This window comes from Rhinolophus sinicus, linkage group LG06, assembly GCF_036562045.2.
Source record: "Rhinolophus sinicus isolate RSC01 linkage group LG06, ASM3656204v1, whole genome shotgun sequence".
Taxonomy (NCBI): domain Eukaryota; kingdom Metazoa; phylum Chordata; class Mammalia; order Chiroptera; family Rhinolophidae; genus Rhinolophus; species Rhinolophus sinicus.
The window spans coordinates 31,470,210-31,496,718 of NC_133756.1; the positions used below are offsets into that span (position 1 = coordinate 31,470,210).

At 42.3% G+C, this 26,509-nt stretch overlaps 1 protein-coding gene and 1 long non-coding RNA gene across 5 annotated transcripts in view; one reads left to right on the forward strand and one right to left on the reverse strand.

Annotated features, from left to right (window-relative positions):
• LOC141572109 (uncharacterized) overlaps positions 1-10,579 on the reverse strand; it is a 42,057-nt gene extending 31,478 nt beyond the window's left edge. For both annotated transcript variants that reach the window (XR_012497251.1, XR_012497250.1), the window contains exons 1-2: positions 10,513-10,579; positions 343-612 (exon numbers count right to left, since the gene is read on the reverse strand). This is a non-coding gene — a long non-coding RNA (uncharacterized LOC141572109). The remainder of the gene's footprint in view (positions 1-342; positions 613-10,512) is intronic.
• The window catches only part of ROR1 (receptor tyrosine kinase like orphan receptor 1), a 368,707-nt gene that overhangs the window by 265,430 nt on the left and 76,768 nt on the right, over positions 1-26,509 (forward strand). The gene's annotated exons all lie outside the window — the stretch shown is intronic.

The following is a 26,509-nucleotide window of genomic DNA, read 5'->3' on the forward strand; positions in this document are numbered from 1 at the left end:
TGGCATCAGTGTCAGTGTTGACAATTTCTCTTTGCTTCTCCCTCTCTCTCAAGCACACACACACACACACACACACACACTCACACACTCATATTCATATGTGCCCCGAAAGCAGCAGTCTGGGTCCCATTATCTCCCGGGCTGTGCTTCTCAACTCAAGCTATATATTAGAATCACACTGGGAGTTTTAAAAATTGTCCATACCCAGGCTCCTCCCCAGACAAATTAAAGCAAAATTTTTTAGGGTGATGCCCAAACATGGTATAGTATCAAATCACCCCAAGTAATTTCATGTGCATGCACCAAGATTTGAGAAGCACCCTCTCCCATCCCGCTTCTTACCTGAGGAGGACTTGCAGTAGACCGCCCACTTCTCAAGTATTGTCGATACCAGAGGACTTGAAACAGCCGAAACTCTGCACCTGGATAATCACCTGCCCACTGTACCATCAGAATCCAAGCAGGAAAGCAGAACCGACTCTGAGTATTTAACCCAGGGAAATTCATGTAGGGAATTGGTTACACAGGTCATGACATTGATGAGAAGCCCAACCAGCGATGGTGACGCTGCTGAAAGGTCAGCAACAGATAGAAACCGCAACCATTCCTGGACTGGAGAGACAAACAGAAGGAGTGGTTTTTACCCAAGCCTAAGAGTGGGGTCACTGGGGAGGCAGGAATGATGGCAAGCCTATTCTGTGGGCGCTGGAGCCATGAGAAGGTGTTGTCACTTATCACCCAAGACTGAAAGAAGTGGGAGAAACAAGTGGGCTTCCCCCTTCCTCCCACTTCCAAAGGCCAGCCAGTGCCTCCTATTTGGGAAATGTATAAGAAGCTGCCTGACACAGGAGGCCTGAGAATAGCAACCTGGAAAGGTCATCTCCCTGGTGGGTGCTGAGCAGAGCAGGGGAAGGGCAGGGAACGAAGCTGAAGAGCACACAGGCCCAGCACCAGCACCCGTACCCCAGACTGACTTCCAGGCCGCTAGAAAGCTGGGGTGGAAGCAGGCTAGGAGGAAATTAAGTCAGATATTGTATTCAGAGTTGCTGTCCCTGCCTTCAGATGAAACCGTCCAGTGGATATTTTGAGTTGTGGCACTGGGCATGGGACAGCGGTCAGGAGTGAAGGGGCACATGTGGTGGTCATTTTACCCAGGTTGATGACCAAAGCTTTGAAGGGGATGAAATTCCCAAGGGAGATTGTAAAAAGAGACAAGGGTAAGACCTCTTATATTTGTGTGACTGTTTATCATTTTTAGAACACTTTTTCTGGTGTCTTTTGATCTTACAGCCATCTGATAGCTTTGACAGGATAGCCTGGTGTTTTACTTTTCTGTCTAGAAAGATGGAAACATTGATAAATGATCATGCCTGTTATTTTTTATCCTAAGTTCTCCTTAATTGTGTAGAAGAGTGTTCTGAGTCTAGTCCTCCATGTTTACGAACGCTTGGAGGCTAAAACCAAGGACAGAAGACGTCTAGAAAACTTGCTTCTTGGGACACTGAGGACAGAATTTGCTAACTGTGGGAACACTTACTAAGCGCTCTTTTGTGCCAGGCCTCACAGTGCTATCTTCTAAATCTCCATCAATTCTGCCTCAGTAATACGCCTTCATTTTAAATTTAAAAATGCATCGATACTTATGTTTTTAAACTAGAAAAATGAATTAGATATACTAGAAAGAAAATCATAGTATTTCAATTTAATTATCAATGATGATTTGCATAGGTTTCACCATAACTCATACTATCTGCTTAAATTATTTCAAATAAGCACATTAGAGTGTTCATGGTATATGGAAAAAAATCATTGGAACTGAATCAGTCTGTTTTACACCTTCTAGATGGGTGATGCGTTAATATGTCATACTGGAAGCAATGCACTCACTTAACACGTGCAGTATAATAAAAGACTAAATTCTTAGGTGATGCAGCAGTTAAAGTAAAATGCAGTCCTACCAGAACAATAAAGTTGTGTTTAACAGAAAAAAATATTTTACACTGCTTCCATTTTTAGTTTAAATGAATTAAATTAAATTTAAAATTCATTTTCTCAATTGCAGCAGCCCACCCGTGTTTCATGGCTACCATAGCGGAGAGCACAGCTCTAGAGTCTGGATAGATCATAAGCGCAGTGACAGCAGCTGTCTTGTCCATCTCGTTCATTCTTTATTCTCAGGGCATAGCAGTCCCTGGTGCATAGTGGGAGTTGAGTAACAGTTTGTTCCATTAAAATGAAATGATGTGTTTGGCAAAGTGACTGGCACTTAGTAGGCATTTGTTGACGTCCTAATTGAATGAATTTGCTCATAGGCCATTTGCTCATTGATTTACCAGTGTTCTGGGCCTTGAGCAGTCATGACCCCTCAGTGAGCCTACTCTGCACCTGTGACTCAGCCAGTGAACATCCACCTTGTGGCTTCATTCCAGACAATCCTGAAATCTCCTCCTACCAGTGGTATCCAGTGTTCAGCCTATTTCAGTGAATTCATGGGACGGGGAGGGAATCAAGAAGTCAGGATTTCTATTCCTGAAAGAACACTCTGATGGTTAGAGCACAGGGAGATTTGATGTTTGGAGGCAAAATGAGAAGCATTCTGTTAAGTGTGGGACCTGGATGAGGTCCTGGCTTTGGGGTCGGGAAGCTGTGTGGGGCATCTTCCAGCACAGAGCTCCACCCCAACCCCGTGCCACACACCCAGCCCCCCCCCCCCCCGTTCTGTTTCAGGAAGACTTTCTTTGGTTAAAACACTACAGAACTCACAAATTCTCCAGAATAGTATTGGTTTGAATCAGTTTAGGGCTAAAAATACAAATTCAAAAAATGGGAGGGGCTGTCAGTATTTCAAAGCAGCATTCAGCCGGCTATGTTTCCTCTTGGATAATATATACTATATATTTGTAATTGTGTGATCATCCTGATTAAAGAGAAGGGGTAAATTGCAAAGTGAAACAAACACCACAGAGTTGCAAAGTAAAATGTTATCCTTTTAGATTATGGTGGATTTTGAAGCCGTCCACCAGCTAGCAGGCAGATCCAGCAGGGGTTCGGGACAGTGGGAAAAAGGAGCACAGCTCCCGTGTCTGAAGCCAGCATAGCAGGGGAACCGGCAGACCACAGCTTCTGGTGGGTCCGTGGCTCATCCTCCCAACAGCTGTGGGTACCTGGCTCCCCTAGGAAACCTTCCTTGCTTTTGCTTCCCCCCCCTTACCCCACCCCGCCGTGGTAAACTATACAGAACACAAACATGACCATTTTAACAATTTTAAGTGTCCAATTCAGTGGCATTTAGCACATTCACAATGTTGTGCGACTGTCACCACTATCTAATTGCAGAACATTTCATCATCCCAAAAGGAAACCCTGTTCTCCTTAGGCAGTCCGTCCCCATCGCCTCCTGACCCGCGGCCCCCAGACAACCACTAATCTGCTTTCCGTCTCTATGGATTTGCCTCTTCTGGACATTTTAAATAAATGAAATCATGGAATATGTGACCTTTTGTGTCTGGCTTCTTTCACTTAGCATAATGTTTTCAAGGTTCATCCATGTGATGGCCTGTATCTTCCTTGTGTTTTGATGACCGTAAGAGACTTCCTGGCATAGTAACAAGAGGCTTGGCATAGGACCCATGCAGACCTGGCTTTGAATTCCAGGCCTCTTTAAGCTTCAGTTTCTTGAGCTCATTCAAATGAGAATGTTCTGAGATGTCCACCTTAGGAGTCCTTGGCAGGTTTCATTTGTGAATATTGAACTAGTCATTTGCTAATTCAGCAAATACTAATTGAGCAACTACTATGTGCTCGGCCAAGGCTTTAGGAATGCATTAGTGAACAGCACCATGTAAGCTCTTTATCCTTGTGGAACTTGGCTCTAGTGGGAGAAACAGACAGTAAAGAGAGAAACAGATAAATATAACAGGAAGAAGAACGGGTGATATATAGTGGTCTGGGGGTAGGAAAGGGGTGCTTTTTAACAGCTTGATGAGCAAAAGTTTTCTTGCAAGGAGTTGACATCTGAGGAGTGGAATGAGCCAGGCTTGTGAAGAGCTGGGGGAAGACAGGCTATTCTAGTCAAAAGAACAGTAAGAGGCCCTGAAGTGGATACGGGTTTTGCACAATCATGGAAGGGAAAGAAGGCCAATGTGGCTGAAACTGGGTGAGTGAGGGGTGGAAGGAGTGACATGAGGTTGGAAAGGGGAGCAAGAGCCAAATCTCCTGGTGCATCAAAATCCAAAAGTAATGAATGCTCTGGGAGGGTTTTACCTGAAGAAGTGCCATGTTCTAATTTGCAATCAGAAGGGCACTCTGGCAGCTGTGTGGAAGCTGAGTGTCGGGGGCAGGTATGAGCAGAAGCTGGAAGACTAGGAAGGATGCTGTCGTACTTGTCCATATGGGAAAAATAGGTGACTTGGGCTAGGATGGGAGTAGGTAAGGTGTAAAGAAGTGAGAAGAACTGAGATGGCCTGGAGAAGAAGCAAGTGTGAAAGACTAAATTACTAAAAGCAAGCAGAATAAATGAAGTCATATGGGAAAAAAGTATACGAGATGCCAAACAGAGCTGGTATTTAACTCGCCTGTTCCCCACCCCACCTGCACACCTCAACGCACACACTCATAAACCGTGGTAGCTCTTTGACGAAGCCTACGAGGAATCTCATCCTCATCTCGGTTTTTCCATCATTAGGGATGAGTGGGAACTGCAAGGAGCGTGACATGTATAGATCTGTGATTGTCGTCGGATAGAGTTTTAAGTCTACCATTGTCTATTCAACTAGAACACTTGGCCTTCAGCAGGTGGTGGAGAAGCGGAGTCCTGTGGGATGAAGCACTTGGCCCTGTGCTAGGAGAGGGGGGGTGCCAGAGCCCAGCCTGGGCGGAGTTCCCTTCCTCCACTCTCCTGACACATGTGTGCTTCCCCGTTTCACACTCTGTTGTGATCCATGGTTTAATTCTCTGAGCAGGACCATTCATCTTTGTGTCCGCTGTCTCTGGCACAAAGAGGGCACTTGATTAATACCTAAACAATCAATGAGTGAGTAAAGGAACACACCAGTGCTTGCCTGGCTTAGAGCAGAGGATCTTCTGGGGTGACAGAATAACCTGTGGGGTATTGGGGTTTTTCTCTTCTGTGGTCAGAATAGCATCTACTCAAAGGACTGTGAGGATTAGGTGTGATAATGTGTGTAATTCACTTAGCACAGTGCCTGGCACATAACAAGCCCTCGAGGGAAGTTTGCTGTTAGTGCTATTATTAGGGGCCTGCTTTCTGCGGCTTCTTCTTATAGAGTTGTCTTGTATAAAGGGTCCACACAGACTCCTTTTGTGGCCCTGCTTAGGAGAGGAATATGGGCCAATCTCCAGAAAATAAGGGCCCTGGTACCCGAATAGGCCCTCCCAGTTCTCACTGTCACTAGGGACCTGAAAGTGGAATTAATAAAGTGCCATAGGTTTACTGCCAGGTCCTTTACAACCTGATTTTCTGCGTACTGTGTACCAGATGAGACATAAGGGACTGCAAATGGAAAGTGGGATATTGTTAGCCAGGGCCAATATAAATATGTTTGTGGGGGAGGGCAGAACAAAGGCCTGAAGGCCTGATGTTGACAGAAACCATGTTATTGTTTAATATATGACTTCATCCTAGTAAAAATGATAGTTCCCCCAGGCCTGCCAGGGAATGGGAGAGCTGGGTTATCTGTACCTACAGATGGCGGGCACTTCAGGGGGGCTGGCAGCCTCCATGTGACCTTGACCCAGCTGTCTACCACCACCACCACCACCACCACCAACACCCTCATGGAGTGTCTGAGGGAGTGGCTTGGTAAAAGATGCCCACCTTGGAGCTAGAAGTTTGGATCCCAGCTTTGCCAGGCACCAGATGTAGCAGAGACCTCCACGGGGAGCCTGGGTTCTCCCTAGTGTAAATTCAGAAAACAATTGAACCCCCTTAGACTAGTTGTGATGAATAAACAAAATAAGTAAAAGAGGATTTAAAAGATGTGTTAAATTAAAGAGAGCCTTTGGTATGTGCACTAACCTCACCTGCACGTGTACTCTTACCATCCCCCTACCCCCCCAGCACAGGAAGCGTTGCAATTCCTGGCTCCATCTCCAGCCTCCCCCTTCCTCACTCTGCTCCCACTTGGCTTGCTTACCTCCTTTATGTAAATCTGTTTTATTTCATTAGGCCCTTTGCGTGGTATATAAAGGTTGCTGAGCTAAGAAAGAGGAAGGCCAGAGAAACCTCTAAGAAAATATTGGCCACTTGGGGTCCTTATTCTTGCCCAGCCAGCCAGAAGATCACAGCTACTCCTCTGCCTGCCCCTTTCCCTTCCATGTGCCCCTTTGTTTTACCCATTTCCTCCATCGCAAATAGAAGGAAGGAAGCGTGAGGCTTTCATGGCATAAGGGGAACCTCTGTGAACAGCAAAATGCTTAAGCAGTAAGCTGAAGCATTTATTCAGTGTTGTGAACACTGGGATCCAAGAACTGAGCTTCACGAAGCTTTCCAGTTTGCCACTTTGCTTCCATTTTCTGCCCCTGCAAGTTTCCACTGGAAATTCCCCAGCTTTGGTTTGAGTGCTTGCCTCTCTGTAATCTTGGAGACATTCGGCATACACCCCGCAATTAAGACTTTGCAACTCCATGCAGTGTTTCTTAAGAGAAAGTTAGACGCAATTAGATCATTTGAAGATGGATTAGCCTGCCGTCTGCACAATATTAAGAAAAATCACGTTGGCAAATGATGGGGCCTCTTTGAAGAGCTCTGAAGGAAAGCCACTAATGAGCTCTACACTGGGTTTCCCCCCTGTTCCCGAAGGGTTAATACAATTTGTGGGAAAGGAAAAAAATCCCCTGTGGTATTAAAATGCTGTGTCAGAGATTTGTAAGCTCTCCTTTGTAGCTCTGCCCCCAGGCCTGGCTCACTTCAGTTGAGATCAGGTTAATAAGAGCTTGTGGATGCCTGGCAGCTCCTACTGGGGTTACAATCTGGTGCCTGACCAGTGAGGAACAGTTATTATCGTTATTATTATCATTATTAAAGTGCTGAGGAATTTGATTCAATAAGGTAAGGGACATCTGCTGTTCTTGCTGGCCCAGTGTCCATTCATCCTTTTGACAAGAATAGCTTGCTTCTCCTTTGGGGAAAACTGCCTCATGTCCACTCTCAGGCTGGCTGGCGCTGGCCCCGTACCCACATTAGGGTGACCACGTGACCAAGCCAGCTCAGTTGCTGTCTTTAAGACTTCAGTCATTCCCCAGGCTACTGGACTTGTCAGTTACATAAGCCTTTAAACACCTCTTTCCTCTACCCCGCCCCCATTTTTTCGTCTGTTTGTTTGTTTTCAGCCTCTGCCTGGTGGAGTTAGGTTTTCTGTCATTGGCAACTAGAGTCCCGATTAATACAAAATTAAAGGAACTTATATGGGATTAGGTACTCTGAAGGGATGAAAAAAGAAACAGAAAAGAAAAATTGTCTTACTCCTAGGAACCACCAACCTTAGAGAGTCCAGTCTTAGGTATATTAACTATTTAAAGGATTAACCAATGTGGACTCTAATTAAATGAGTTAGAAAATATGTTCTGAGGGAAGTCAAGAGAGGGAGAAATGGATGTGCGTGGGTGGGCTTTGTGGCAGAGGCTGAACTTGAACTGAGTGCTAAAGGCTGGAGAGGATTAGGTGAGACCCAGTGAATGCAGGGCCCTGCATAGGGCGCTGGGAGACTTGGTTCAAAGGAAGATCATCGGTGAATAAGAAGTGGGAAGTGGTGTATGTGAGGATAAGCTGAGAGCCTATGTAGGAGCATTTAGAACATCACATGGCACGTGTTAATCATAGTAGGTAATAGCCGTGGATTGCTTACTCATGTCCCCCAGGCACCGTCCTAAGCACCTGACATGCCTTACCTCTTATAATCCTCCCAGTCACCGGGGCTTAAAAAATGTTTGCTGAATCTGATTTGGGGTGACATTTCCATTCCTGTGCTTAATCAAACAATAGGCCTTATCAGAGCTCAAATTCCGATCTAGAGATCGGAGTCTATTACCTGAACATTCTTGGGAAGTGGAGGTTACAAGTTCTGGTTTCTTAATGCACATCTTAAAAATTTTTAAATTTAATATAATCACACCACAGAATTTGGAGAATAGATTAAAAGGGGGAAAAAATGTACACATAACTCCACAACCTGCAACACAGCCATGATTTTCTAATACAGAGGTTACGAGTATCTGCTTCCAGTTCCGTCCGTTATCCACAAGTGTGATCTTGGGCAAGTTCCTGTAACTTCTGTCAGCCTCAGTTTTCTAATCCATCCATGTGAGATGTGCATAGAAGCTTCTCACAGAGTTTTTTGGTAAGGATTGAATGGGATAATTCATGCTTTATAGATCACCTGGCACACATACACATTGCTAAATGTTATTAATGCCTTTCAGTCATTTTCCCCATACATCTTCCATATGATGGCAATAACCATGTATGTACAATTGCTTCCATCTTTTTTTCACTTATTATAGTACCTTAGATATTTTCCATATAATAACATAATCTCCCTACTTCTCATTACTGATGTATGTATTCTCCAGACTAAAATCACTGGAATTCATCAGCGTGTCCCCCCTTTTTCTTAACACTTACAAATAACGTTGCACCTCCTACCTTTATACATAGGGTTCTAAGAGTTCTAGTGTCAGTGCACTGCTTCTTTGAGCTCAGATTATGATTTGGCCTGTGCCGTTTTAGAAAGTAGAGAGAATGAGTGACACCCGCGTTAGCAAAGACCTCTGACAAATTGTGGGTTGTGCTGGTCTGATGGATTGCCTAGGAAGATATGATTATCATTATTTTTCCATCAGTGAATTCCCTCTGGTGTGATCATCCATGCCTCATCTTTCAGGTGCTTTTATTGTGAAAATGAGTGTCAGCTCAGTCTCCCTGCCCTCTTGCTGACAGAGCCAGGGGAATCCCAGTACCATTTAGCTGGAACTTACTCCCCTGGGCTCCTGAATCTTGTTTCTTAGAGTAGGATGGACTCTGCAAAACAATTTGAGGCTGTTTTCCTGTTGCACATCAAAGCCTCAACCTCTTATTTGGGTCCTTCGAGTAAGGGTCCATGAGTACTTTGAAATCGGACCCTCCTGTGTACACCTGGAATTACCGGTAAGCCTGGCCTGCGGTCCCCGGGCTGTCGTACACACAAAGCTAAGGGCAAAGGTGAGCTTTTCATTTCTTCCCCAGGCCCTAAAATTCCTTTGACATCTTTATGATCTGCACCTTCAGAGATCGTGCAAACAGCTTGAGGAAATCCTAAAATGGACTCGGCTCCAGATACGCATTCCAATCAAAGGAAAGTTCTTTACGTGCCTTCCCAATTGACAGAATCTTGTCTAAGTTTAGCAAAAGGCACCAAGAACAAAAAATGACATTCAGCATTGATACAGTATATGGAGAAATAGTTTCTGAAGGGTAAACAGCGAAGAAAAATACCCTAGAAAAGTGGCACCATTCTGGAAATCTCAGACCCTGGGGACACTCAGAGTGAGTAATGAAGTCTGTGAACTACCATGTTTCCCTGAAAATAAGACCTAACCAGAAGATAAGCCCTACCATGATTTTTCAGGATGACCTGAAAATAAGGTCTAACCTGAACATAAGCCCTAATGCGTCTTTTGGAGCAAAAATTAATATAAGACCCAGTCTTATTTTCGGGGAAACACGGTATCTATGATTTTTCAAAAGTCCTCCTAGTAATTGTATATTATTAACTTTTTAAAACATCACAAAGACAACTAGAGCCACAAATTTGTTTGCCACAATTAGATCAACGAAGTGAAAAACATTCTCAATCTCATGCTAATTAGAAGCTTTGACAGTAGTATTTTGATTTCTTTATATGTTACAGTTTAATAAATTTTGGTTAACCACTTTTATATTTTACAAAAATATTCATTATTTTAATAACAATAAGGGAACGGTTACTTTTTACTTAATGATCTATTAGTTCGCTGAGATCATTTGAAAAACTGTGTGACCTCAGAAAGCTGATTCACTACTAATAAGGGCATTTATGAGGTGTGTGGTCCTGACCAAGTTACTTAAGCCATCTGAGCCTCAGTTTCTTCATTTACAAATTAAAAATAATATACACTCCTCACAGGCTTATTATAAGGGCTAAAGGACACTATGCAAAACAAATAAGATAGAGTCAAAGGAGCTGGCGCACAGGAAGAGTTCAGTACGTAAATATTTTTTTCATAAAAACTGCAAATTTATATATTAGACAAAAACATTTCAAACATAGGTCCTTGGGGCAGGGAGATGTCAAATTTAAAAAGGATCCTTGGTGAAAAGTTTGGAGGTCAGCTCTTTGGCTCTGACTAGTGTTGCTTTACTTAAATAAAACAATTATCAACACTGTCATCAGAATGAAATATCCACTAAAATTCATTTCCACTTCATAGCTGCCAAGCAACATTCTTTTGAGCACTTTCACACCTGGCATAACATACCTTTTCTCCCTGTACCTCGGTGGCTACATTATCCCAGTTCCTGGAGGCAGAGGTGGAGCTGAGTGCTGTCTGGGAAAAGAGAAGCTGACAGGCAGGGCCTCTGATCCTTGCCCAAGGGCTTGCTTTGTGAGTGGTGGCATCAATGCCGCTTTTGTTCCGTTTTCTGCGGCTGGCCCACAGCTGAACCCGTAGAGGCTGGCTGCTCCAGGCAACCCTGGCCCACCAAGGACAGATAGTGCCAACCCAAGCCAAGGGATCACTGTGCCCCTGTGACCCGGCATGGTGGTTCTCCCCACTGGGGAACCAGTGGCAGGGAACATTGACTCCCCCTTTGGCATTCTAATCCATTCCATATTTCACGGAGGTAAATTGGAGGTTTGAAATGTGATATCACTGCTAAAAAAAAAAAGGCCAGAACCATCTGCATAGAACCAGTATATTCTTGTTAATTATGAAAACTAATAATTGCCTTGTACTCAGGCAACTGAATTGTGATTCACTCATTCATCATGTATTAACTGAGTTTTTCTACTAGGTGCCAGCCATTATGCTCAATGTCAGAGATATATAGATGGAAACATGGCATTCCTGCCCGTAGAATCTGGTGGATCGGGGGAGAAATTGTCACCTGCTTAAACAGGTACAACATAATATCCTGGAAACAACGATGGACACTTAGGGAAAGAGAAACAGAGCCTGCCAAAGGGACTAATAATAATAATAATAGCTACAATCTATCAAGCATTTATTCAGCCCCTCACTGTGTAAGTACTTGACATATGTTATCTCATTTGATTCTTAAAACACACTTATAAAACGGATAATCTGATGGTCTGATCATCTTCCTATCTCTTTAGGGAAGGCTATGTATGCAAAGGATATGGCATCTGAGGGTCTTTTAAAAAGAAAAGGAGTTTGCCAACTGGGCAAGGGGTGGGGTGGAGAATCATTCCAGGCACAGGAAGTAAAATAGTCTGTTTGGAGACTTGCAGATTTCTTAGTATGTTGGAGTGCAGAGAGTATCTGAAGAGTGTCCTGGTATGAAGATGCTGTTTATAGTCAAGTAAGAAATAAATGGGATAAGCCTTTGAATACAGATGATTCTTAGCATTGCTAAGATGTGGAGAAAGGAGACTTAGTACTACAGTGCTCTAGTTAGAAAGAGGGATGGCTATGTTTGTTAGCTGGTTTTTGAGAGGGAAAACCTACACATATGGGTGGGCTCTGAGAAGGGAACAATGAGAAGGAGAAACTAAAACACAGGACAGAAAGAATAATTGGTGGTGACAGGTCTGCACCCTCCTCAGATTGGAGGAAGACAAGAAGAGACCGAAAGACATAGGTAAGTTTGTAAGAACAGGTGTTGGGAAGGGGTCCCAGGTAGGAGGAGGCAAAAGGAAAGGATGTGATCTTGAGAGTTGTACCTGCCCGATGCTTGTTCTGTCTGTGAGGTTAAAAATAATTCTTATGAGGAGAGTGAGAGGTCAATGAGTATTTTAGGGTCCTTGATGGAAGGGGTGAAGTTTTGGCATCATTGCTGAGTGTAATTGTGAGATGCTGATGATACCCTTTGGATCCTGAGGATGGAAAGAGTATTCAAAGGATGAAGAAGAGAGTGACTGGTGGGGAGAAAGGTGATTGCATGTGAAAAACAGTTAAATGTAGTGGGAATGGTGGATTGGAGTGGACAAGAGATGATAAAGGGAAGACTTGATAGAAGACTTCAGGGTCTACCTTCAGACATCTGAATGAGGAAGTGGATTAATTCCATGTTGTTTCAGAATCTAGAACCAAGTCCAACAAGTGGTCATTGCTAGGAGGCAGAGTCTACCCCCCAAAATAAAATCTTATAAGTAAGTAGTGCTGTCCAACAATGGAATAATCAGCCTTATGAAGGGTTTCAGTCATCTGTCAATGATGCTGTGTGGGAAATTTGATAAACTTAATTAGATGGCTCCTTAGATGCCTTTTAATACTAAGATTTTATGGATGCGTAACATGTGGAGTATTAAAATAGAGGGAAGCCAGTCTCAGTATTCTTGAGGTTGTCCTGCTTTCTGAGCATAAGAATCTTGATTACAATGTTCAATAGTGTTTACGCAGTTCAATAACTATAGAAACAGTCTTGGAATTTTTGTTAATTCCAGGAAGATTTTTGTTAAGATTGACAAAAACCATGCTCTAGCTTGAGGGTTATATATGGATACTATCTAGTTAGCAAGCATGATATGTATATAATACCTATGCTCACTATAAAGAGGGTTTCTTTCTATTTCAGGCCCATTCCATTTCATTACAGTTCTGCAGAAGACCCTTAGCTGGGGCGACTAAAGGAGGACCTTCTGTAATCCGATGTGGAGTCCTCTTCTCACAAGATGTTTTGTATACATCTTTCATGTTGATAACTTTCTTTTCATTTGCCCCCTGCATTGGAATTAACTGCTTTCTTTTCGGGGAACTATTAGCCTTTTTTAGTGGTTGTCAACTGTGGGTGATTTTGACCCTCAGAGCGCCCTTGACAATGTCCGGAAACAGTTTTGATTGTCATGACTGGAAAGGGGTGCTGCTGGCATCTGGTGGGTAGAGGACAGAGAAGCCCCTAAACCACTACAACAAAGAATTATCCAACTCAAAATGTCAACAGTGCTGAGCTCGAGAAAGTCTGGTCTATTTTTAAGTCTTTCTCTAAATCAGCTGCTATCAGTACATTCTATAAAACCCTAGATGCCTACCTTTACTTCCTGATTTAAGAGTGCATGGCTGAATGCTCTGCCTCTGTGAAATGCACACCCCATGCCTCCCTTTCTTCATGTCATAGCAATACGAGGGACATCTTTAACTTTCCCTTTGGCCCGAGAAGTCACTTCTTGGTTGGAATCCAAACAAGAAACAGATCTCTCCCTGGATGAAGTCGGCCATTCCATGACTTTCAGAGTAACAGCATCAAATATCTTCTAACTGCAGCCGCTCTGGGCCAAGGGTACAAGTGGAGAACAAGCTACAAATACAGCTGCATTGCACCTGATTTTGTGTAAGAGCTTGGACCATCTTTAAAAGACTGGGTATTGAAGCTCAGTCATGAAGGACCCCGACAGCCTTTCCAAGCCAGGAAAAGATCAGGGCAGTGGTGCTAATGCAAATGCGACTTCAGCCCAAATAAACACTGAGAAAATCGTACCTCACTAGATTACTCCTAATCTTCTGATGCTTTGAGAGGTCTCATACAACTCTTGCTACACGTACCCATACCTCTGAATGTCAAGTCAGGCTGAAGTTTTCAGGGAATTAGATCATAAATTAGCCCTTTATAGCTTCCAGATCTTCTACTCCCTAAAGAATCCTAGGATAGCATCCCTTAATGACCCAGCACGGGTAGCCCAACCCAGTGGAAATAACCTAGGGCCGAGACTTCCCCTCTCATCTTTTACCTTTTACAGGCCGGGTGGCCTCAGGGAAATTATTCAAACTTCTAGAACCTAGGTTTTCTCTTCTCTGAAATGAAGATATCTACCTTCCCATTTCTAGAAATTTATTCTGAGAAAAATACTCTTAAATTTTGACAAAATCTTATTTACAGTTGTTTATTGCTTTATTAACATTAGACATCATTATAAAATAGATTAATTTTGACCCATCTACACAATAAAATATTATGTACCCATGAAAAGATGTTCCTGAAGAGTTTTATTAACTAAGAAAAATGCTTGCTCTCTAATGTCAAAAATGAGAAGCACAATATAGCACATGTAGGTATAATATGATTTCAACTATATAAAATCTGTAGAAAAAAGTCTGTACAGAAACCAAACTATTACCAAAAGTTTATACTTAGTTTTTGGTACTTAACACATATATAACATTTTTAATAAAATAATTTAATTCTAGGGTATACATTCATTTTTTTTCCCTTTAAGAGCAGCGCATATACTATTTAAGTTTGAGTAACTTTGATTTAGAGTTCTGAACAAAACTGGGGTTGGAGATAAACATTTTGAAGTCATGGGTATTTCAATAGAGGTCAATTCATTGATAGGATCACAGAGGACAAACCTGTAGTGTGAGACGAGACAAGAGTCACGGACTGAATCCTGGGAAACCACAACATTTAGAGAATGAGGAAAACAGGTCAGGGAAGAGAGTAAGCTAATGGCAGTAATCTATCTGAGATAATTATCTATATGGATTAGCACGGTGGCACTGAGAAGAGAGATGGAATGATAAAGCTGAGAAGCATTTTTAAATAATTCCAAGAGATACAAACTGGATATAAGAGATAAGAGTATTGGAAAAGTCAAAGATGACATGAAATTATCTAACTTGAAAGATGGAAGAATGCCGATCCCAAAGGCAGAGGTGGGACAATGGAAAAGGGAAGCACACTTTGGGGCGGGGGGATGGATGCAAGAAAAGTTAACTTTAGTTTTGCACGGATTGTGTTTGAGATGTCCCTTCAAGAGACAGCCTGCTGTAAGAAATGCAGTTAGCTGATCGCCTGTAGCTGCAGTGTGCTGGAGATCTGCCATAGCAAGCAAGGCAATGGCATGCTCTCCCTGGGCAGCTCCCAAGCAACCAGTGACTGCGCCCCAAAGAGGTAATAGGGCTGAGGCTTTCTGTCCCGTTGGTCGCCTGATGGCAGTCACTGCCCTGGGGCCTCTCCCCTGGCTGGCCCAGACTCGCAGAGCTGCACTGCAGTTTGGTGCCCTTCCTTCCCAATCCTTCTTCCTTCCCTCTCTCTTCCCAGATGTCCGGTCTACATCACAGTCTGAAGCCTCTCCCTGCCTGCTTCACTCTTTTGCCCCTTTTCATCCATAAACATTATCCCCAATATGTTTCTTATACTTTTAACTCAGTCTTAGCATCTGCTTCCAGAGGACTGGAACCAATATAGGCGATGGCTGCACATCCAAATAGAATCATGCTGGAAAGAAAATAGTACGCTCTTAAAGAGCGTCAGGATTGAGGGATAGTTGGGTGCCAAGGGCCTCCCAATAGCATCATCAGAGGAGGAATGGAGGACCAAAGTTTGAGCATTCATTGACTGTTATAATTGGGAGGGGTACAGGAGAAAGGAATGTCGGTATAGCAGGGGGAAATTATTGGAGAAATAGGAGGAAAACCAGGAAAGCACAGGTCATAGAAACCATGGAGGAGAGAGAGCTTTTTAGGAGGAGGTGATAAACAGATCAAGTGTCTGAGAGAAAAACCTGAGTGGGGCCTAAGATCTTGCATTTAGAGACTGAAATTGTGTTTGGCCATTGAGAGGTCATTTCAGAGAAAGGATGGGAATAGGTGCCAAATTTACAGTAATCAGGAAGAAACATAGTGGAAAATCAGTGGAGGTAATGACAGTAGACTTCATGTTTAAAATGTTTGTGAATGGCAGAAGGGAAATTAGGCTAAAAGAAGTTAAGTATAGTGTGTGTGTGTGTGTGTGTGTGTGTGTGTGTGTGTGTGTGTGTGTGTGTAGGAAGATTTTACCATTTCTAGAAGAGGGCTTTGAAGATAATAAAGAGGAAAACAACCATTGTGAAATTAAAATTCAGAAGGCAGTGGGAAGAGAAAAGCTACTGAACCCAGGTAGAGCATTAGATTTCAATAGGAAGAAAGAAACCTCTTCTCTAAAACTGGGAGGGAAGAAAGAGAACGTGGTTGGAATGACAGAGAGATAGATGAGAAGAATGGGTGACAATGAGAAACTTCATACTCAGCATGTCTTCCAATTAGGAAAATGACAAGGACAGCCTCTGAAATGCAGGGAACGAGTTGGGGGATATGTTGACCGCAAAAGGAGAAGGTCAGCAATAGCTGGTGTGCACACTAAGTTATCCCTTAAGAAATGTGATGAGACGGAAATTCTTGCCTTATATGCATGAATTTGGGTCTCTGTAAAAGTATGGGTCCAAAGGACTGTGACTCTAATTGGCCAGAAAGGACAAATAAGTATTGACGTTAATCTTACAGTTTGAGTTTTCCCAGCTCTAATGTACCCCGTGTGTTCAGAGAAAGTGATTGGTATTGTGAAGTCTACTATTGTTATTATGCCAACATGCATAGAAAACGAGCTCGTGCCTAGATACCCATTTGCTTTGTTTGGGTGGTATTGTACTTTGTTTATCGTGACAGTGGATGATAAAGATGAGAATAACTGAGGATCCCCATGCTCTACGTCAGAGATAGTATGGCCAGAGATGAAATGTTGGTACTCTCCATCAAAAGCCCTATGTAATCAAAGTCTGGATTTGCAGTTTAGAGCTCTATCCTGGACCCTCAACTCTTACAGCTATAAAGGAACCCTTTATTATTGACATCCCTACAGGATAAAATTCCCTAAGCATGAAAGTGCCTCGCTCCCAAGTATCATTCCTATTGAAATAATTGTTTCAGCAGCCTCATCTCTGCAAATTTGTGATTTCTTAGGAGTGTGACTGTACATTTAGAGTCGAGTCCAACACAGCAGCCTGGAGTCACCTGAATGGCAGGATCCGTAGCGGCTCTCACTAGCATGAGCCAGATGTGACTTCAGCGCCAGTTCATGGAGAGACCCTGATACTGTGCTGAGGAAGAGAAAAGCATTGAAAAGCAAAGAAATGCGCCAGGCATGTCAGTTTCTCCGAAGCTGCAAAAGGATATGTCTGCAAGGATGACTTATGTTTGCTCGTTACCCCCAAAGTCCTGAAGCAAGACAAAGCTCTTTATCCCTTTTACTTTGAAGCATAACGTGGAGACACTGCGAAAAGGACAGATGATAAGCCAGCTTCTGCCTTGTAGTGGGCTGTGCAGGTGCTGTCTGCCGGCGTCCAAGTCTGTTTTATTCCAAAGCTGGCAACGTTTGCAGGAATGTCATGGGAAGAGATTTATAACACTTTCTGATTCTGCCCAGCTCCAAATCACTATATGAATAATCTTTCTCATAGCATAGTAGTAATTCTACGAGCAGCCTTAGCCAAAATCAACGGAATGAGCAAGCTTAAGGAAATAATTTTTTTTCCTTTTTAAGAAATCATTTTGCTGAAGTTTTACAAACCTCATAAAAAGTAAGGGTTCGTTTGAATTTGGGAGAAAGACTTGCTTTATCTAAACGCATTTACCAAAAATATTTAAATGAGTACAGGCTGGATGTAAAAGCGCCCCCAAAATAGTATCAGTTATGCATTCTTAACCTTCCAGACTCTCCAGAGCACTTAAAAACGCAGCATTTTCCTACAGGTGTTAATGGGATCTCACAAAGAGGAAGGCGATTTCAGGTAGGGTTGTGACAGCGAGGCTTGTGGGGTGGGTGCTGTGGGACCCACTGAGGCTTCTGACCACGGTCCTATTCGGAGCCAACAATGGCACTCGTTGTTATAAGCAAGTGTCAGTCACTAAAGAGCTGCCATTACTGAGTGGAGCCCAGCTTTCCATATTCCCAACATGGCCAGAGGTTTCATTCCTCGAGAATGTGTTTATTCAGCCTAGTAAAAACATTAAAAAGAGGAATAAATCTCTGCCGACCCCAAAATGCTTTTCACCACAGCTGTAAACCATAAAACATTTAGAAAGGTAAGCAGGACTAAAGATAATATAGTTTCCCCAAGCAGCATGGACCTGGAGGTGGCCCTTGCAAAGACAGCTGCAGTGCACAGAGCTTCCCTGCAAAATCATTAAGAGAGGGACAGGTTCTATAAGGTGTTAAATTATTAGTAGTAGGTTTTTTTTTTTTTAAGGGGGGGCGGGGAGGGCAATAATAAAAACCATGTGCTCAGCAGCCTGTTCGGCCGTATAAAATAGAGAGGCCTGTGACTTTAAGTGTTGTAAAAGGGGTTAATTGTCGATTTCTGAATGTGGCAAGTTTATTGATCTTGTTAACAGCAATGGAGCATGTGCCGTTGGTTACCATGGTGGGAAAGAAAAATAGCCTTCCATCCTGTTAGTCCGTGGACACCCTTACTGGTTTTGGAGCCGAATTTTAATGCGGCATTAAAATTACTTCTTTCCACTTGTCTAAATGTGTACCCATCCTTAAGGTTCCAGTTCTCTATACTTTTACTGCCATTTTTCAAGTTCCTATTGTGGATTGGTACTTTTCACAGAAAATGTATTATTCATCCAAAAACCCCATGCCGTGGGCAGGGATTATATAGCTGTTTTACAGATAAGGAAACTGAGGTTCAGAGGAGTTAAGACAGTTATCCAGTGTTATAGAGCTATTAAGCAGGGATCCAAAGCCAGGTCTTCACAGTCCAAGCCCAGAGCTTTTCCACTAGTTTTCAAACAATTTGTTTACCTATTCAATCAGTAGATATTATTCACCACCCACTAAAAGCCAGGCACTGGTTTAGATGTTGGAGACAGAGCAACAGACAAAGCTGACAGCATCTCTGCCATTTCAGGGTCTATATTGTAGCGGGTATTACCCTGGCTTTTAATACCCACTCTCTCTCTTCTAAACTACTTTCATATGTACAGTTGTCATCTATAGTTTGGTTTTTTATTTTGCTGTTGAGTGTTGTTCTGTTGTCATTTCATGCATGTGTATTCCTTTTGTTCCCCCAACTAGAAAATCAGCCCTGTGAGGGCAGGGCCATTATCTAATGCCTCTCTTTTTCACATTCCATCCAGCACAGCCCATTAAAGTGCATCTGGCTCTTCCTCTGCCACAGAAATTCTTATTACTCTGATCTTAAGATTATTTAGGCTTTATTTAGGGCTTAACAATTGCAGTGTCAATTATTGAGCATTTGCTAAATGTTATTCTTACATTTGCTAAATGTCTCCTTACCTCTGAAAGATCCCAACTGTTAGTCCCCTTTTATAGTTGATGAAGTTGTGGCTTATGGAGACTGAGAAACTTGCTCAAGTTCTCACAGTCAGTAAGAGGCAGAGCTGGAATTCTGACATTGGTCCGACTCATAAGTATCATTTCTTTCTACCATGTGTTCGTGCTTGAGTCTGAGTAGTGAGGATATCTTTGCCCACCTGAAACACATAGAGAAGGTCAAAAGACCCTATAATATAATATGCAGGGTAAACAGGGTGACTTCAACAACCTGGGTCACTTTTTAAGTCTACCAGCCATTGATTCATCCAATCATTCAGACCTTATTCCAAAGATCATTTTGTATCTTGGCTTCCTGCTGCACCCTCTATTTTGTGAACCTCTTAAAATGGCATCAGCCTGAGTTCAGGTGGGTGACTTACACAACAGACATTTGTTTTTAACAGTCTGGAGACCGGAAGTTCAAGATCAAGGTGCCAGCATGGTTGGGTTCTTGGTGAGGGCCCGCTTTCTGGTTATGTCCTCATGTGGTCCTTTTGGTACATGCACATAAAGAGGGGTGGATACCCCTTGTCTCCTTCTCTGTTTATAAACTTGTTAATCCCATTATGAAGGCTCCATCCTCATGACCTAATCTAACCCTAATTACCTCCCTAAAGAGCCACCTCCTAATACCCTCCCATTGGGGGTTAGGGTTTCAACGTATTGAATTTTGGGTAGACACAAACATGCAATCCATAGCAGCATCTTTTTTCCAATAGAGCAATTTGCAGAGGAATCCCTGTGTTCTTAGAAAGGTGACAAATCAGAGACTGGCTAAAGTCAGGAGGGAAATGATAGGTTCTCACCTGCTTGTGATAACTGCTTATGAAAAGCATGAGTATTAGCACAATGGATTGGGATCTGAACTATCACAGTACTTTAGCAGTTGTCTTCCAATCTGAGAAAAGACGGTGGGCCAAAGCCAGAGTATGGGCCAGTTGCTGAAAAACAGAACCCAGCTGGAGCCACTGGAGGTCCAGGAAACTAGGAAGAGGTTGACCCGTACTTTTCAGTTTTGATGGCATAGTTTCCACTTTAAGTAATGTGGGCTTAATCTTCATTTACATTCTTCGATCTCCACAGAAATGTATTTATTATTGTCTTGTGATAAGCGGTAATGTTGATGTAAAGCAGTGTTCCCTGAAACTGCCTGCAGTTTCCAGGGTCTGGACCTAAAGACACAAAAATGTAGTGAGGAGAGCCCTGCAGCATGACAGAGTTTGTTAAGGTGAAAACCAAAACAGAAAAAGAAAGAAATGAATCCTAATCCTTTTGGAACTTTTATCAATCAGTCTGTCAACAAGTAACAAGTATTAATTTTTAAATGTGAAAATTTGGATAACAAATGAGTTACATGTGTAAACTAGGTTTTGTTTGGTTTCTGCATGTGGATAATGGCTCAAAGTACCACAGAGAGTGGTAGGCCAATAGACTGAGTCTCCTGTGAGTCTTGTGTTTATTTAATGGAAGGCTACTGCTTTCACTGAGGCTTGCTGAAAGAGTCATACCTTGCCAAGCTGCATTTTTGCCAGCTGTGGTTTTGAGATAACATGATTGAAAATTTGTATGCCAAACTTAAAATCCACAGTCTTTTTCATATAGGGCAATTCAATTCAGTCTCCATAATCGTTAGGCTATGACAGCAGTTACTGCTTCCTAATATTATTGAACATGAGGCAATGTAAGGAATGATCCAGAAAGGAGTACTCTCTATTACTGTTACACCTTCTTATAAAGGGATTATGGGTGCAAAGGTTTTGTGCATCCAGAACAGCTCCTCCATCTTTGGAGGAGATTCTTCTCTTCTCACCAACTGTATGAGTCTTATGGGAGTGCCAACCACAGTGCTTCACATTCGGACCCCAGAGAATGGGTCAAAGATGGGCAGATGACACAAACCAAGCCAATCCTAATCCTTCCATAAATTTTTCTAAGATGGAGCTGACAAAAGAGCTCTCTTAGGTTTCTAGATGTGTAATTGCAATATAAATCTGGACCTACCAGTGGCTATAAAACTAAGAAGCTGAGATGAGAGAAAGATAGGATTATATGATTCTTGGATCCAGTCATCCCTGAGCCAACTCCACCCCTACTCTTCTCAGGCACTGGTTAATGAGCCAATAAATATTCCTCTACTGCTTAAGCTAGATCAAGTTGGGATTCTGTCATTTGTAAGCAAGAGTCCTGAGTGATACAAATTATTGAAAGATCAGGCCTAGAGAAATGTGATCCTTAGTAACCTGATAATTAGAAAAATCACTCAGGCAAGCCTTAAATTAAATGAAATAAGGGGAACACATATGCAAAAGACAGTACACTTTAAAACATTAAGGGCTAGTTTGAAATCTCTGAAAAGAAACGCAGACTGCAGAATATAAATCTTGTGGGAGAACCAATCTATACAATGTTTTCTGCAGAACTGAAAGAGTAGGGTTTAAAAAAAATGATAAATCTAGTTTTTTCCGGACACAGGCTTTCTAGAACATTTTTTACTGTGTTTTAAAATATAATTTCATTGTGACTAAAAATTATTATTGGCATTTTTCAGGAGTATTACTCAGAAAGTGGTAAGAAATTATCGTACTCAAAATTATGGCACATTTCACCTCTGGTACACTATTTTATTTCCTAAGCGAGTGGTTACTATTTTAGCTGGCCTTGTTAATAACAGCTAAATAATCAAACCAGTGGCTTAAGAAGCATTGGTATGGACAGGCTCTGTTGAGGGACATTAACCAGAGAATAAACAGGCTGGAATGTACACATTGAACTCATCTTTCATCTTTAAAAATGTTAACAAGAATTGGGGTATGTTTCTATGTCTGCATCTACACTTTTCATAAATGAGGAAAGAATATGTGAAAATCTGGCCACAACTTATAGTTTTTGGACCAGGAAAATATTTGATATTTACAGTGGAATGAGGGAAATGTAACAAGTCTTCTGCACACCGAAGAGAAAGCGCCTGTTATGCTCTCAGCGTCCACATCAAGGGCATTTATCCCAAGTTCGGGGTGTCTCATGGCTCATTCAGGGAACACCCACAGTGGGTCATGTGACAGGCCTTTGGGGAGAAACATAATCATGTTGATAGATATCTGTTAAAAAGAGCAGAGGACCTCAAAAGTCACATTTGGATGAACTTGAGCTGATTCATTGAGACATTAATTATGTCAAATATCTCATGAACCCTAAGTTGCCTTAGTAAAAACTCTTTGATGCTCTGTTTGGTCAGTGCATAAGTACCTTCAATTGTTGTTGAATGTACAGAGAGCAACAATTAAAGATGAACAAATAAGCAAGTGAGAATATGATGTCATTAGAGTACAAGGAAATGACCCAAAAGCTCGTTGTTCTAGAAGTGTTTTCCAAGAGGAAATCAGTTTCTACCCCATGTGGCCATTGTTACAGACTAGAATCTGGATTTTGTTTGCACTTGATTACACAGAGGAAGAAAGAAAAAAATATATTGTCCTGTTGAGAAGCAAATGGCTGGGATGGTTTTCCTCAGTGAAAAATCAATGTGAAGTCTTAGTCCCAGGCCTAGAAAAAGGTGAAGGGGTGGGGGAAGAGAAGCTATTTAGCTCACCCATTTCATTAAAGTTCCCTTCCCATTTTTCTGATTTCATGCTTATAGAGCTCAGTTCTATCCAAGGATTCTAATATTAACTTCACACACTTAGATGGGCCTATTGTAATAATGGCCATTCTTATGTATTAATTCAAGTAATCTGCAAAGCAGCCCTAATAATTTGATACATTTGTTATCATTCCCGTTTAAGACTCAGAAAAGTTAAATACTTTTCCAAAGAGCCTATAGATGGTTACAGGCAGCTAGGATTCAAATGACAGTCTGTCTAGGTCTGAAGCTCACGTCTTAACCACTGAACTCATTGCAACATGCAGTCCACTCCCACACATGTATAGTTGCTGCTTCTGACCCATGAATGCTTTAAAATAAAAAAGTTATTAAGATGAGCTGGTGGTGCTTCCTTCATACCCAGCCAGTCACACCTTAGCCAGGTGGTATAAGTTTGTGAAAGGTCTGACTAGCACATAAATACAGATTGAGCGCAGCCACAAAACAAAACCAGAAATGTGTTTCTTTCACTTACTGCATTAACACACCTAAACAGCTGACCAGAGACCATAATGCTAGGATTATAGACTATGAGAAGCTCAATAAACTCTTTTTAACTTATTGAAATTCAGCGTATTTGCAATCACATTTTATAGATGAGGTCACTGCTGTGGAGGAAAAGGAAATGACCAGCTTTGATCCCTTTGTGTCCTGGGATTCCCCGAATCATCCTCTCAGCCTGCTGGTTATCATCTGGTCTTTGATATTCCAGGGCACATGTCCCATTCTGGGCCACTGGGAACATGGAAATACTCTTTTTCATGGACTTCCCTCCCAAACAGAGTGCCTACCTGGTGTTCTGCCTTCTGACCCCCAACCACTTGTCTTCTCTGTTCCCTTCCCCTGCCTTTCTCTTCCTTCTTCTCTGTCTCTCTCCTCCCCATTCTCTAAGCATCCCCATAAGATTTAGCATCAAACCTGCCTTTTCTCCTCAAAACTGAGTTTCTTGAAGTCTGGGGTCATTCATTCCTATATCCCAGCAGCAAGTGATGTCTTTGAACAGAATCTACTAGTCGGACGGATGAGTCAATGGATGGATGGGGCCTTGGACCATTTCGTTCCTTCAAGACTCATTGAAGTCATTGAATTTAGTAAATGAATGACTGTTTTGATATCACGTTGTCTCCCTTTTCAGATTACTTATTCATACAGTTTTGAGCATGAGTCTGTAGAGGGTGGGGTAGTTGCCTATTCTTTTAATGTTGAAATTTAATTTTCTCTTTCCTCCATCCTCCCTCCCTCCCCCGTTCCCTCCCTCCCTTCCTTCCAAATATCCTTTAGAAAAGCAAAGAAAATAAAACTTCATTGAGACTTTAAACAGTTTGTATTTGGTTGTCTGACTCCCAAGAGGTGAATTGCAGGTGGTTTTAATGTCTTTTCAGAATGACTCCATGTAATACAATGGCAGGAACTCTGGGCTGGTCATCAGGAAGCCTGGCTTTAGCCCTGGTCTTCTCTTTTGTTGTGCCCTGAATTCCGGGCAAATCACTTGGCCTCTCTGTGCCAGTTGTATCACCTATAAATAAAGAAGTTTGGACTAGTGAGTGATTTTCAAATGGTTCCTGGGAGCCCTCAAATATTCATGGAGGTACCTCAGGGTCTGTCCCAAGAGGGATGCGGTGATAGAGAAAGTATAGGTTACGTAGAACAGACAGGACTAATTCCCCTCACTCCTACTTCAACGGGAATAAATGTTCTTTTTAAACTGTTTTTAACTCTATCACATTTTTGAGCTTCTGCTAGAAAATCTATTCCAATAGAGTTTGAAAACTACTGGACTAGATTATCTTTAAGGTGCCTTTTGACATATCTGATTTCAATATATAAATCCTCTGTAATCTTCATTTACAGAAAGAATGGAGACTTTCTTTTCCTCAGGTGGTTGTTACTCTAAGAGCAAATTTCTTATGAGCATAATCTCCTTTTCATCCTGCTTCCTACCTGGCTCAATATAGCACAAAACACCCAGGCCAGATCAGTTATCCCCCTGTGACTGTCTTCTATTTGGACATGGCTATCAATGGCGGGCTTATGAAAGACGTAGATGTTTTCACAGTTGCCATGCAGGACCCATTGTTTTGGCAAGGGTGACCGTGCAGGACAGCTTTGTGCTCCTGAGCTGTCCTCTGTTCACTGGGGAGTCATAAGCCGTAATCAAAGCAAAGCACAGGTTGTTCATCCACTTTGGAAGAGACGTCTTTATGGTCCTGCTGACATTTCCTATATTTTATTAATAATGCGTTTTGAGAGGGTGTGTTTGGTTTGTTTTCTGGACAAGTTGGATGAGTCTCTCTGTTTTAGCCACGGCCCTTTGTAGAGTTTGTTTTTCCTGCTGTCCCAAGACAGACGATTTAATGGGTTGCTGAAAATGTCCAGGCTGCTTCTGGCTCTGGAGGTAGCTCAGCTCCAACAATGGAAGGCATTTAGCAGAGACTCATGTGTTAGAGCAGGAAAGACTTGAGAGGGCATGTCATCTGGTGTTTTTCAAGATGCTTTTCTATTTTTTAAGCAGCATACTTTTTCCCCAAAGAAACAAATCTGATGCAAAACTTCAATTTATAAAACAGATAAAAGAAGAGGGGGAAGGTAGGAGATTTCTACCAAATTGCATTCCCTTCCTATTCATCCTCCCCCACACTCAGCAACACCTACACACTTATGGGGAACCCTCCATCTCCTAGAAGCAGGTACAGCCCTGCTGATACAGCCTGGTCCTGAACTCGGCTTTTCTGTTTGTCAAAAAACTGAGCCACAGTGAGTTTTAGTGACTTGCCTAAGTCCCCCACAGTTAGAGATGTCTGCACCAGATTGCAAGGCTTCTGATTCTAGTTCAATCTCTGTGTCCCCTGAACTCCATCTTACTTCTGCCTCTAATTTACTGTGCCACTTCACCTTTTAACACTGGAAAGGAGCAGGGAAAAAACTACGTACCAGGCCATGCTTGATCCTTACACGTCCTAATTCGCAGGGCAACTTTATGAGGTGGGCATTATTATTATTCCCATTTTACAGGTGTGGGGAAGTGGACAAAGAGAGGTTAAGTAACTTGTCCAGTGAAACTCAGGCCGAAGTGGTGGAACTTGGGTTAGAACATAAGCCTATCTGATTTCAAAAGCTACTCCTTCTATTATACCATGCGATAAAGAATGCAAACTAATGCTTGTCATGAATAAAGCCCTCTCATTACATGACAAGCTTGGGTCATAAAGCCTGACTCATATTTCATGAGATACTTTGTAGTTCTTAAGTAATTACCATAGACTACCCCTCTCCAAACTTCTCTTTGTCTATTGTGAGCACCTCTGGGGGGTGTTTTCCCAAAATTAACTAACAGCACCCCTTTCTCTAAGAACCATTGCCTACCATTCCTCCACCCCACCACCTCCAGAAATCGGGGCTTCTAGAAGCCGTGATTTTAATGTATGATTTGAGTGAGGTTTTGAGTGGGCCAAGCTGGGAATGAAGACCAAGAGAGAGTCGAGGTATAAAATCAAGAGGTTTATTCACCATATGGATTGAGCAGTGGAAAGAGAGTCAGAGAAAGAAATGTAGAGACATCC